A 10,876-nucleotide genomic window follows, 5' to 3' on the forward strand; every position below is an offset into this window, starting at 1 on the left:
CCCCCCCCCCCCTTCTTTCCCGCTTAGGAACTGGATTGACTAGGCCTGGGTAATTCTGTTTTATGCTCAATCTTGTTCCATCCTTGCCCTTGTCATGTCAGTTGACTCGAGATATAATCAGGATCAAACTATAATCTAATCCTTGAGTTTGAGTGCTAAATACATAACTGTCCCTTTGCGAAGCTTGAAGGTCCCTCTAGATTTTAAATAAATTAAAATATGGGAAAAATAAGTCATTGGTTGTGTACTTGTGTGGCTGTGCATCAGTGCAAGGGTCAATGAGGGGATACATGGGCATCGATTTTTGAGTTTCACAAGGGTGAAGATATCATTTTGTTGGCCTTTGGGTATTGGTTAAGACTTTTCAACCAGAAGATGATCATTTCTGCACAAAATATAGATAAAATTGGACAATGCCACCTCACTTGAAAGTAAATGATATTATTTTGATGACATTTATCAGGTTGTGTCGTCATCCTAGCAAATAATTGTCAATAATAATTCTAAGATTATCTAATGATATAAATTAAGGTAAGATAAGATACATTGATTGTTAATAAAGAAAGAAACAAAATCTCCCCTTCTCCCACCCCCACAAAAATAAAATAAAATAAAATAAAAAATAAAAGATGCGACAAACTGTTGGTGGCATTAGGACTATAACTGTAATGAATTTGCCTTCCAAGATCACCATCTGACCAAGGTTGCGGTTCAAGTGGAATCGGCCGGAATTAAATAGTTGATTTGAAACGGCTTAAAACGGTCTCTTTGTCTTATTTAGTTCATACTAGATCATGATGGACTCAAAAAGATAGTTACAAATTCGCCAAACATGGAAAATAAGTGGGGGGTTGGGGTTGGGGTTGGGGTTGGGGTTGGGGTTGGGGGGAAGAAATGTGGTTGACATTGATTTTAATTAAAAAACTAAACCATGTTTAATTGAGGAAACTTCCTATTTTGGCACTATTGTATTAAACAAATAGTTTTTCTAATACGTCACATTTTAAACTAAGTTGATTGTATCACGTTAGCCGTTAGTTCTTGAGAGGATAGGCATAAAAAGAAAACAAGGAAAGAAAATTAACATGTTTTGATGTTTTGGGCTACCAAATGATTTGTCCTTTTTTGTGGTTGAATAGGATGATGAAGCGTGCGGAGCCTATGTCATACTTGATACAGATTTTCTTCTTAAAATTAAAGAAAGAAAAGGGTTGAGTACAACATGACCTTCTCAGGAATTCTCTCACTATTACCATTGGTCCCTTAGAATTGGATTAGGAAGGGGTGTTTTCTATTATATACAATTGAGGGTGCAAGTTTATGATGATACATCCAATGACCCACCAACAGGCTATAATCAGAATAGTAATATTTTAATTTGTGCGATCATCAACAAACCTCAACAAGGTTTAACAGGTTGGATAGTGGGTTTGTTGAATGGAGATGAGAAAATGTTGCTAATAACAAGTTATTTAATGACAGGAAATATTACTAAAGGAAATGTTAGGGCCCTTTTATTTGGAGCACAATCTACAATAGGACAAGGAATATCTTCGATAGAAATATTGACTAACTCAAAATTCGGTTACAAACTGTCTTTTGATCTAGGGAATTTTTTGTGACCTTTAAACTTATCACCTATCTTTTTGAAATTGTACAAACCCTTAACTAATGTAATATGTAGGATGTTACCCAACTCAGACCAGGTATCTTATTTTGTTTCAATAGTTGAAGCACCTTTGGCAAACGGTAGTTTAAGAACCGTTGCCTCTTTTGTAAATCCCAAGTGGCGGTAGCTTTGGCTTGTGGAGCCGGCACCCAGGGGAGGAGGTCGTGGGATCGAACCCTGTCGTACGTATTGTGTGAGTGTGTGTGTGTGTGTTTTCTTATTTATTCTGTACCCACCTGTGGATTGCTCATATGGTTAGGGTAAACTGGGGATTGTGTGGATTAGGCGCACGGTCTCAGGTTTGATTCTCCATCTCTGCATCTGAGATTTAAGTGGAGATCATGGCGATGGGTTGCTGTGCTAGTCTCCCCGAAGATTAGTCGAGGTGCACGTAAGCTGGCCCGGACACCTTGATTAATCAAAAAAAAAAATTATTTATGATGATACAAAAGTCCAATAACATGATTAAGTCACTAGTGATGAGGGGATTCTCCCTTCTCCATGGGTGAAGAAAACTTTTGTTTTGCTAAGAGAAAGTCTCTTCACGCATAGTGAAGAGAATCATAATGTGAATATAAGAGAGTAGCATTGATAATGATAAATGCCTTTGCCACTTCCAATGTCTGCCTTTGCCACTTCCAATGTCCTCAAACATAATAGACTTTAGGGTGATTCTGCCGTTTCATTGTCGCTATTTGTATGGGAGGTCAGTGATAGACTGGTGAGATTTTATCTAGGTCATAAATCTTTTTCCTTTTGCCCTAAAGGTCTCATTTGACCATAATAAAATCTTTTCCCTATGGGTGAAGAGAAATTGAGAAATCTAGTCCCATCTTTCATTTAGGACCCATATTTCCTTCACCCATGGTCAAGGGAGAGACTGGGGGGTCCGAATGTTGTGCAGAAGTTATCAAGAAATAGTTAGAAGGGTATTATTAACTTCGTACAATAAGGGGCAGAATATTTATGTTCCTAAATGGGTATACTTTTCCTTCACCCAAGGTGCAGAAAAGCTTTTAACTTTCATTTATGCTCAATTTTTTTCGGAAAAAATGTTTAAAAAGATAGCAATTATTCAATCTAACTATAATATATATATAGGGCAAGAACCTTTCTTACATGCTAAGTGACATTTATAATTGACGTAGCTATTTTGACCATTGAATTTAGAGGTTATAGTTTGGATTAATCATGTGTCAAATTTAAAGCTTAATTCAATCAAATAACCTTCCATATATTAGCATACATCTCATATACGTTTAAAAACACTTTCGATAGTATGATTACCATACATTTTTTCATAACCTTGGATTTTCATTGAAAATTCACATACTGAGTAGGGGGGGTTAAGAGTCTACCTCTCTTTAAAATTTAAACCTTATATAATCTCACATGATAGGTACTTATTTACATTAAAAGAGAATGCGTAGAAAAAGCTCCTACCACAAGTATGTTGGAACTGAATTCCCTATAAAATATAATGAAAAATAACTTTTCATTTTAAAAATCTGAATGTTGTGGTATAACAAATATTTTATCCAAATATAATACAAAATAGTGGAAAATGACTTTCATTCTCATTTTAAAATTGTAAATCATGTTGTCCATAAAAAGTAGTACACCATATTTAGGCAGCGTTTGAATAATGTGAGTCAATGATAAACTATTTCTCTCACGGTTTAAAATTTATTAGGCGTAGACAACTAAAAAAGTGCCAACCAATGGGGCATTTTGGGAGCTATATTTCTAGATAGCCCACTTGCGGATGGGCACCTTCCCCAACTCAATCCCTGGCATTCTTGCCAGGAAGACCCACACCCCATCGTGGGACTCAACACTATAATGCCCTCTGAACCCACAACTCTATGTCTTTGGGTCTGGCTGTGATACCATGTTTCATGGACCGGCCCAACCACCCCAAAAGATGCATCTGCCAAGGGAAGGAACTCAAGGAACCATCCTGCTTTAGAAGTCCAAAAACTTTCACCAAGGTGGGAGATGTGGGATTTGAGGAGGGGAATTGTGAGGCCATAACAACTAGCCGCCTTCTTCCTCTTTGATACTTGATAATCGAGTTTCATTTTCGAGTGTCCAAATGATACATCCATATGTGTATCTAGATTTTGATACCTACATTTAATTGTTCTTTCACTTATTTCTGGAAGTTCTTTAAGTTGTATAAAAGAGTTTTTTAAAATATAATATGAAAGTGTTTGATAAAAAAATAGAATAATATGATAGTGATTTAGCATTATGTCATTATCAAAAGCTATCATTATTTTTACAATTTTTAATTATACATGTGAAATGATAGTATATATCATTAGTGGAAAAAAAAATTATTATATTAAAGAGTAGGAAAAAAAAAATGGGGTTACAAATCATTCAACACCCTAAAGAACATTAATAAGAAAATCCTTAAAATGATTGTCTTATATAGAAAAGGAAAAAATATTTTCAGATAGAAGAGGCAAAAAGATTTTTAGACACTTGTGCGGGGATTCCTTTTCAGGCTTTCTAGACCTCACACTGACACTCTTTCTCTTCCACATCTAATGGATCCCTTGTCTATGATATCATCCCCTACACAGCTATTGGTGTGGCTTCTAATATTGGTATCGTAGGAAATCTCTACCCTTAAAAAATTAAACACACATTTTAAGAAGAGATTAACACATTAATCACTCGCTAATTTTAATATTTTTTCAACATTATTTCTATTAGTTTGACTTGTACAATAGAGAAAACAATTATGATTAAGTGAATATAATAATCAAATAGACGCATTATGCAGAATTCTTAATAAAAATTTTGTAGGAAACTGTCTTCCTATCTATGTATTATATTTTTATTTATATATAGATGTATGCAAGATAAGGGTTAGATTAAGTATCATAATTTATTTTTATTATACACCATTCACTTAGTATATTAAATGGTGAAGGATCACTATCTGATCACGTGCAGTCTGCACTAGCATCAACTGGATGACGTGCTGCGGTATCCTACATGGGGGTTGCTTGATCATTTTGCAACCCCTTGTGAGAGACCATAGGTGAACGAGATCAAGCAGCGTTATTTTTCTCTATATTATATATCTGATTTTCTTATTGACACCAGTTAAGATGTCAAAATAATTTATAAACCTTTTTTTTTTTTTCTCTTTATTTTACACATTTTTTCCTTTCAGTGATTTCAGGGAGAGTAAAATATATCATTTTACGTGTATTTTCAATAGCATGCGTGACAATGACAACTCTTGAAAATGACATAATATTAAAATATTTTTAAATAATTTTGAGAACCACTTTTACTCCTATTTTAAAAGACTTTGAAAAATAAAACAAAGGGCAATCCAAGGAAAAAAAAAAACTTGTTTGATTGATTCATAGAGTTGTTACTCAGACAATCCCATTAAATATATAAATATTTAAATGAAAAAATATTTTTTCTTTTTTTAAGTAAAAAAAAAAAAAAAAGCAATATAATGACAAAATTGAGCTAAGCCCAACCTTGCCCATCCTGAGCTTGACAGGATTGAATCTAGACTCTCAAATACCTAACCGAACCCAACCCAATTCGGTCAGATTACTCCCTTAGGCATCGAGTATATATATTTATCCACAAAATTTTTGACCCTATCTAACTTGCCATGTGGCAAACATTATTGATGCAAATATACCTTCAAGACCTTCTAGGTCATGAAACCGGCTCCAAAACTATATAGATCAAATGAGGAAGAAAATCATATCATGAGAGGAGTGAATTATTATTTCAAAAAGAATAAAGTTATATACACACTACTGGTGGTACATATTCTCTCATACTCTTTTTCTTCTTTTATATTCTTTTACATTCTCTCTTCTTCTTAACACATATATGAATCGTAAGACACTAATTTTCCTCCACTTACGTGACCCATTTTAAAAAGGCATATGAGGTAATCTAAAATGGGTTTGAAAAACTTGAAGAATTAGTTTAAACTTTAAACTTGAACAAAGAAAACCTTTCTTGACCTGGTGCACCGCATCCACTGATGGGCTAGTTAAGTGGTGAATGATTTTGTGAGTCAATGAGTGGCCAAATGAGGTATGAGAAGATTGGATATACACTGACTTTAAGATTCAAAAATCTCATGTGATGGAGAAGATATGAATGTAATCGTGAGGTCTGTATTAATAATGATGGTTAGGAAGAGAAAATTAAGAAGGGTCCCAAGTTTAGAGAGAGAGAGAGAGAGAGAGAGAGAGATTGATAAATAAAAAAGTGGGTGGTACTGCTCTGAAAGAATAAAATTAGGGAGTAGAAGAGAGAGAGAGAGAGAGATTGATAAATAAAAAAGTGGGAGGGACTGTTCTGAAAGAATAAAATTAGGGAGTAGAAGAGTCTGACTTCTGACTAAAATCCAAGAGGTTTGAGAAGGACGTCAGTGGCACCCCCCTCAGTGGGAGACTATAGAGAGCAAACAGAGGTGGCCACTCTCTGTCCCCACGGGTTTTGTCTTGTTAAGAACATATCAGGTGAGGGCTTTATCAAAGTCACAATTGTAATCAAGCCATTTTTACTGATCGACTGTGCTGCGCTAGCTGGTTTGTACATATTTTATTCTTTTTAAACAGCCTGGGAAATAGATAGTATTTGATGCAGTATATGGTCTACAAGATTCACACCCAACTACTCATCCATACAATGGTCCCTCTTAATTATATCAAGAATTAAATATCGAGTTTCTTTCCACTCATGATGAAAAGAGAATCTCTTAATCTATGGGATTATGATGAAAAGAGAATCTCTTAATCTATGGGATTATTTAATTATATGGGTATCATTTAGATGGTCCTATAAGACATATTATATATAGGAAAAAAAATCCTATTAGTTTGGCGTAGGAAATACTTAGACTTAGGTAAATACAAAAAGACCATGCTATCTCCTGTGTGCGCTGAAACAAAACTTATCTTACTCAAAGGATTTGAACAATTTGACAAATGACTTTTAATTAAAGATTATTATATCTTTTGCATGCCCAAAATAATTGAGAGGTTAAGATGATCCACTTTAGCCATCTTGGTCCGAAAGATCTTCAGTGGTATTGAACTATACATCTATAATGGACAAGCAATGCTTCTAGTTGGGGAAAAATTATTCATTTGGTCCCTCAAGACAAGTGACAACCCTCATTCTTTATTCAATGGTAAAATAATTTCGTATTATTCTTCCACATGACAATTTTGTGATGTTCAAGGAAAGTTTATCTTGGTGAGGCCATGGAATCCCATTTTTTCCTTTTCAATTTTATTAAGTATTGAAATAAAAAAGCAAGGTTCAAATTAGACAGAATCAAAATTAGACATAGGGGAATAAATAATGAAGAATATAACATTTAAATTCTTATAACTATAAATCTTTTAGATTTTTTCTCATCAATATTAATATGGTTGCATGCATTCGAATAACATTTCTATCTAATATATTTAACAATTTGTGTGATCTAGAAGGGTGACGTGGCTATATTGACCATTGGATAGAGTTGGCATGGATTGGATTGCTCCGTGAGTTAAATTTTTAGAGCTAAATTCAATTAGAGGTGTTGATCTGTTGGACTTCATCAGTTTTTGTTAGACCTAATTCAGCTTCCTAGGACCTTGCACTGCGAGCAGATTGATTAAGTGGGGAGCCTCATAAGTTAGGTATGGTCTAATTATAAATTGTCGTTAGGGTATCAGCATCAATAATCGGGCTAAATATGTGTTAGATGGGTTAATGACACATTTATATCTAAATGGGTTATAATCGGGCTTTAAATGTATCACGCTTAGTAAAAAAACTCTAAACGACGTCTAAATAGGCTATAAACAGGATTTTAACGTGTCAGGCTGAGTCAATTGGTTGGACCCAGCTGAGGGCCCATAAGGTAGCACCCTTGAACTGGGAACGACCGATTATAATTGAGCTTAGTCGAGTCGGTTCAAATTTTAAACAATCTGGCTTAGTCAGGTCTAGAATTAAAACCCCTAAATTCAATCATATATCCCTCAATGTGTCCATTCTTCTTTTGTATTTTTAGCCCTGCATTTTTTTACAACAATTTGTTCAAAAGAAATTATTTTCTAACGTTGAAGTTTTGTTGTTCATATGTACATATCATTTGTGATCCGAACTTAATATCGACTACATGATTCGATGGATATAATGTTATAGATCAGTAGACCTCAAGATTATCTTCTCATATGTCAATTTTTAAACCAAATAAAAATAATCAACCGAGAAAACAAAGCATTGAAAAATCTGAGACCACCAAAGATGTGCATGAATCACCAACATCTAATTGTTATAAACTTATAATAATCAGACAATCCTTCCATGTGATTCAATTAACTACGTAGATCATGTCAGGTTATGTAATTAGTAGCACACTAGAAAATATTTTATTTTTCTTTACTAGTTTTTTTTTTAAGTTATATATATATATATATATATATCATACTATCATATTACTATATACTCTCTGTCTGTAGTATACTTTTTCAAAATGACCAAAAAACCATTTACATCTATTAAAAAAAAAATTCCCAAATGACCAAAAAACACCCGAAAAAATCCCCATATGATCAAAATCCCTTCAAAATTGAATATGAAACAAATATCATAATAAACTCTCTATAATTCTTTCTCTCTCTCTCTCTAAACGTGGAGGAGAAAGGGGAAGAATGGAATATTAAAAAGACATATAATTACAAATCCTAAACCCACTCATCCTCTCACCCCTAAAAATGGAAGATAAATCAAATAACAATAATAAACTATATAATTCTCACTCTCTCCCTCTCTAAACATGGAGGAGAAATGGGAAGAGTTGAGAGAGAAATAGAGAGAATTATGGTGAATGGGGATGGAATGAACAATTATGGAAAGAGACATACCAACAAAAAAAGAAAATAATAATAAACTCTCCATAATTCTCTATTTATCTCTCTCTCTCTCTCTCTCTCTAAACGTGTAGGAGAAAGGAGAGAGTAATAATTAATTATAATTATTAATTAATTAAATGTTAAAAATGATTAAAAAGAGGCATATAATATCTCTCTCTCTCTCTCTCTCAACGTGGAGGAGAAAGGGGAAGAGTGGAGTATTAAAAAAGCATATAATTATAATTATTAACTATTAAAAAGTCATATAATTATTAATCAAACAAATGCACTATTATTCCTCCTTAAATCTCTCATTCTCTCACTCATCATCTTTGGAAAAAACGTGGAGCACAATAGGGGGAGATTCTCCATAGAGACAATAAATAATTATGGAGACATTAAAAATGTAAGTATGGAGAGAGATATACCAGAAAAAAAAAAAATGACTCCTACAATCTCTCATTCCATTCCTTACAAAATCTAAACGTGGAGGAAGGAGTATATTCTCTCTATAATTCTCTTCCTCTCACTCATCTCTCTAAATGTGGAAGAGAGAGGGGTTGAGTAATCATTAATTAAAATTATTACATATTAAAGGGATAAAAAAAAATTAACCACAAAATTATAGTATGGATAATTATGGAGAGATTTATTGCACTATTATAATTATAAACCAAACAAATGCACTATTATTCCTCCTTAAATCTCTCTCTCTCTTAATCATCATTTTTGAAAAAAACATTGAGCACAATGGGGGGAGATTCTTCAGAGAATTATGGAGAATAGGAAGAGAATAAGTAATTATGGAGATATTAAAAAAATAAATATGTTGAGAGATACACCAAAAAAAAAAAAAAAAAAAGACTCTTAAAATCTCTCCTTCTATCCCTTACAAAATCTAAATGTGGAGGAAAGGGGTATTTTCTCTCCATAATTATCTTTCTCTCACTCATCTCTCTGAACGTGGAGGAGAAAGGGGTGGAGTAATCATTAATTAAAATTATTACTTATTAAAGGGATAAAAAAATAGCCACAAAATTATAGTCACATAATTATGGATAGATTTATTGCATAAAAATGGTATCTTTTAATCAACTTTTATCGACTTTACAAGTTTTTATGCAATAAAATCCTCTTTATATATACCATAGAGAGGACAAAAAATCAACTACAATATCCCACGATTTCTCAATTTCCTGTCTCTTACAACAATATTTCAAAATATTTCAAATTCCTATTTCTTTTTCTATTATAGTAGCACAAAAGTTCTCAACTTCAGTTTCTTTTTCTCTCGGATCACTGGCACTGTATTTCTCAATTTCAAATACTCCACATCCAGAAGGTAGTATAATTCATTTAATGTCATATAATTCATTTAATCTGCAAGATATAGTTCAGGTGGAGAAGTTATTGTACTATATTATGGAAAAATTTCTAGAGGATGCGGAAAGCAAACATATTTTCACGTACACCGCTTTGCCTTGATCAGAGATTAGTTTTTTCTTAATCAGTCTCCATGGTTTGTAATATTATGGTTTATTAGTATTATTGTTATATGCTATGAGAGAATTATTTGTGAAATTGATGTCATTCTTAAGACCTCCGTAAAGGAAGACAAGACATATTTTTTATGTTTCATGTTTCCATCTCCTTTCTATTATGAGAATTGCACTTTTTAGTCTGTGGATTTCCTCTTTTGTATTCAAAATAATTAAGTTTAATTTTGTTTTTAGAAAATACAAACTTTAACAAATCAGCTCACCAAATTTTTCAGAACTTACTTCAAATGGATTGACCCAACAATCTTGTCTTAAGAAAATGTTTAATTAGAAGACTACTACCATGTGCATTTGCACGTGCATTTTTACTAATATATATATATATATATAAATATACCTTATATTTTCAAATAGCCATCTTGTATTTAGGCTGAAATTTCACATCTGCAACCGGGACCATACGTCCTTCCGCTTCACAAAAATTGGGTATATGTCCTAATCTACCAATTATTTGATAGAAAATAATGTTTTAAAGAAAGGGCTTTTTTTCTTTATAAGTATAATGTGGCGGCTTCAGCTGAGCCATTGAAGGTTCGATCAGATCACCTTAAGCCAAGTTGACCCATATTTATCACCATTACTCACCTATTGCCAAGTGGCCTACTAAAATGCTACCACTAAGATGCTTTCTCACCCTCTTCTATTGACAGTACATTAAATGAAATATCTGCTTATTGTTTGGTTGTGGGACCCACCTGAACAGTTGCGCCGGCCAGTCTTTTATATCATCACCTCCC

This window comes from Macadamia integrifolia, chromosome 6, assembly GCF_013358625.1.
Source record: "Macadamia integrifolia cultivar HAES 741 chromosome 6, SCU_Mint_v3, whole genome shotgun sequence".
Classification (NCBI taxonomy): Eukaryota; Viridiplantae; Streptophyta; class Magnoliopsida; order Proteales; family Proteaceae; genus Macadamia; species Macadamia integrifolia.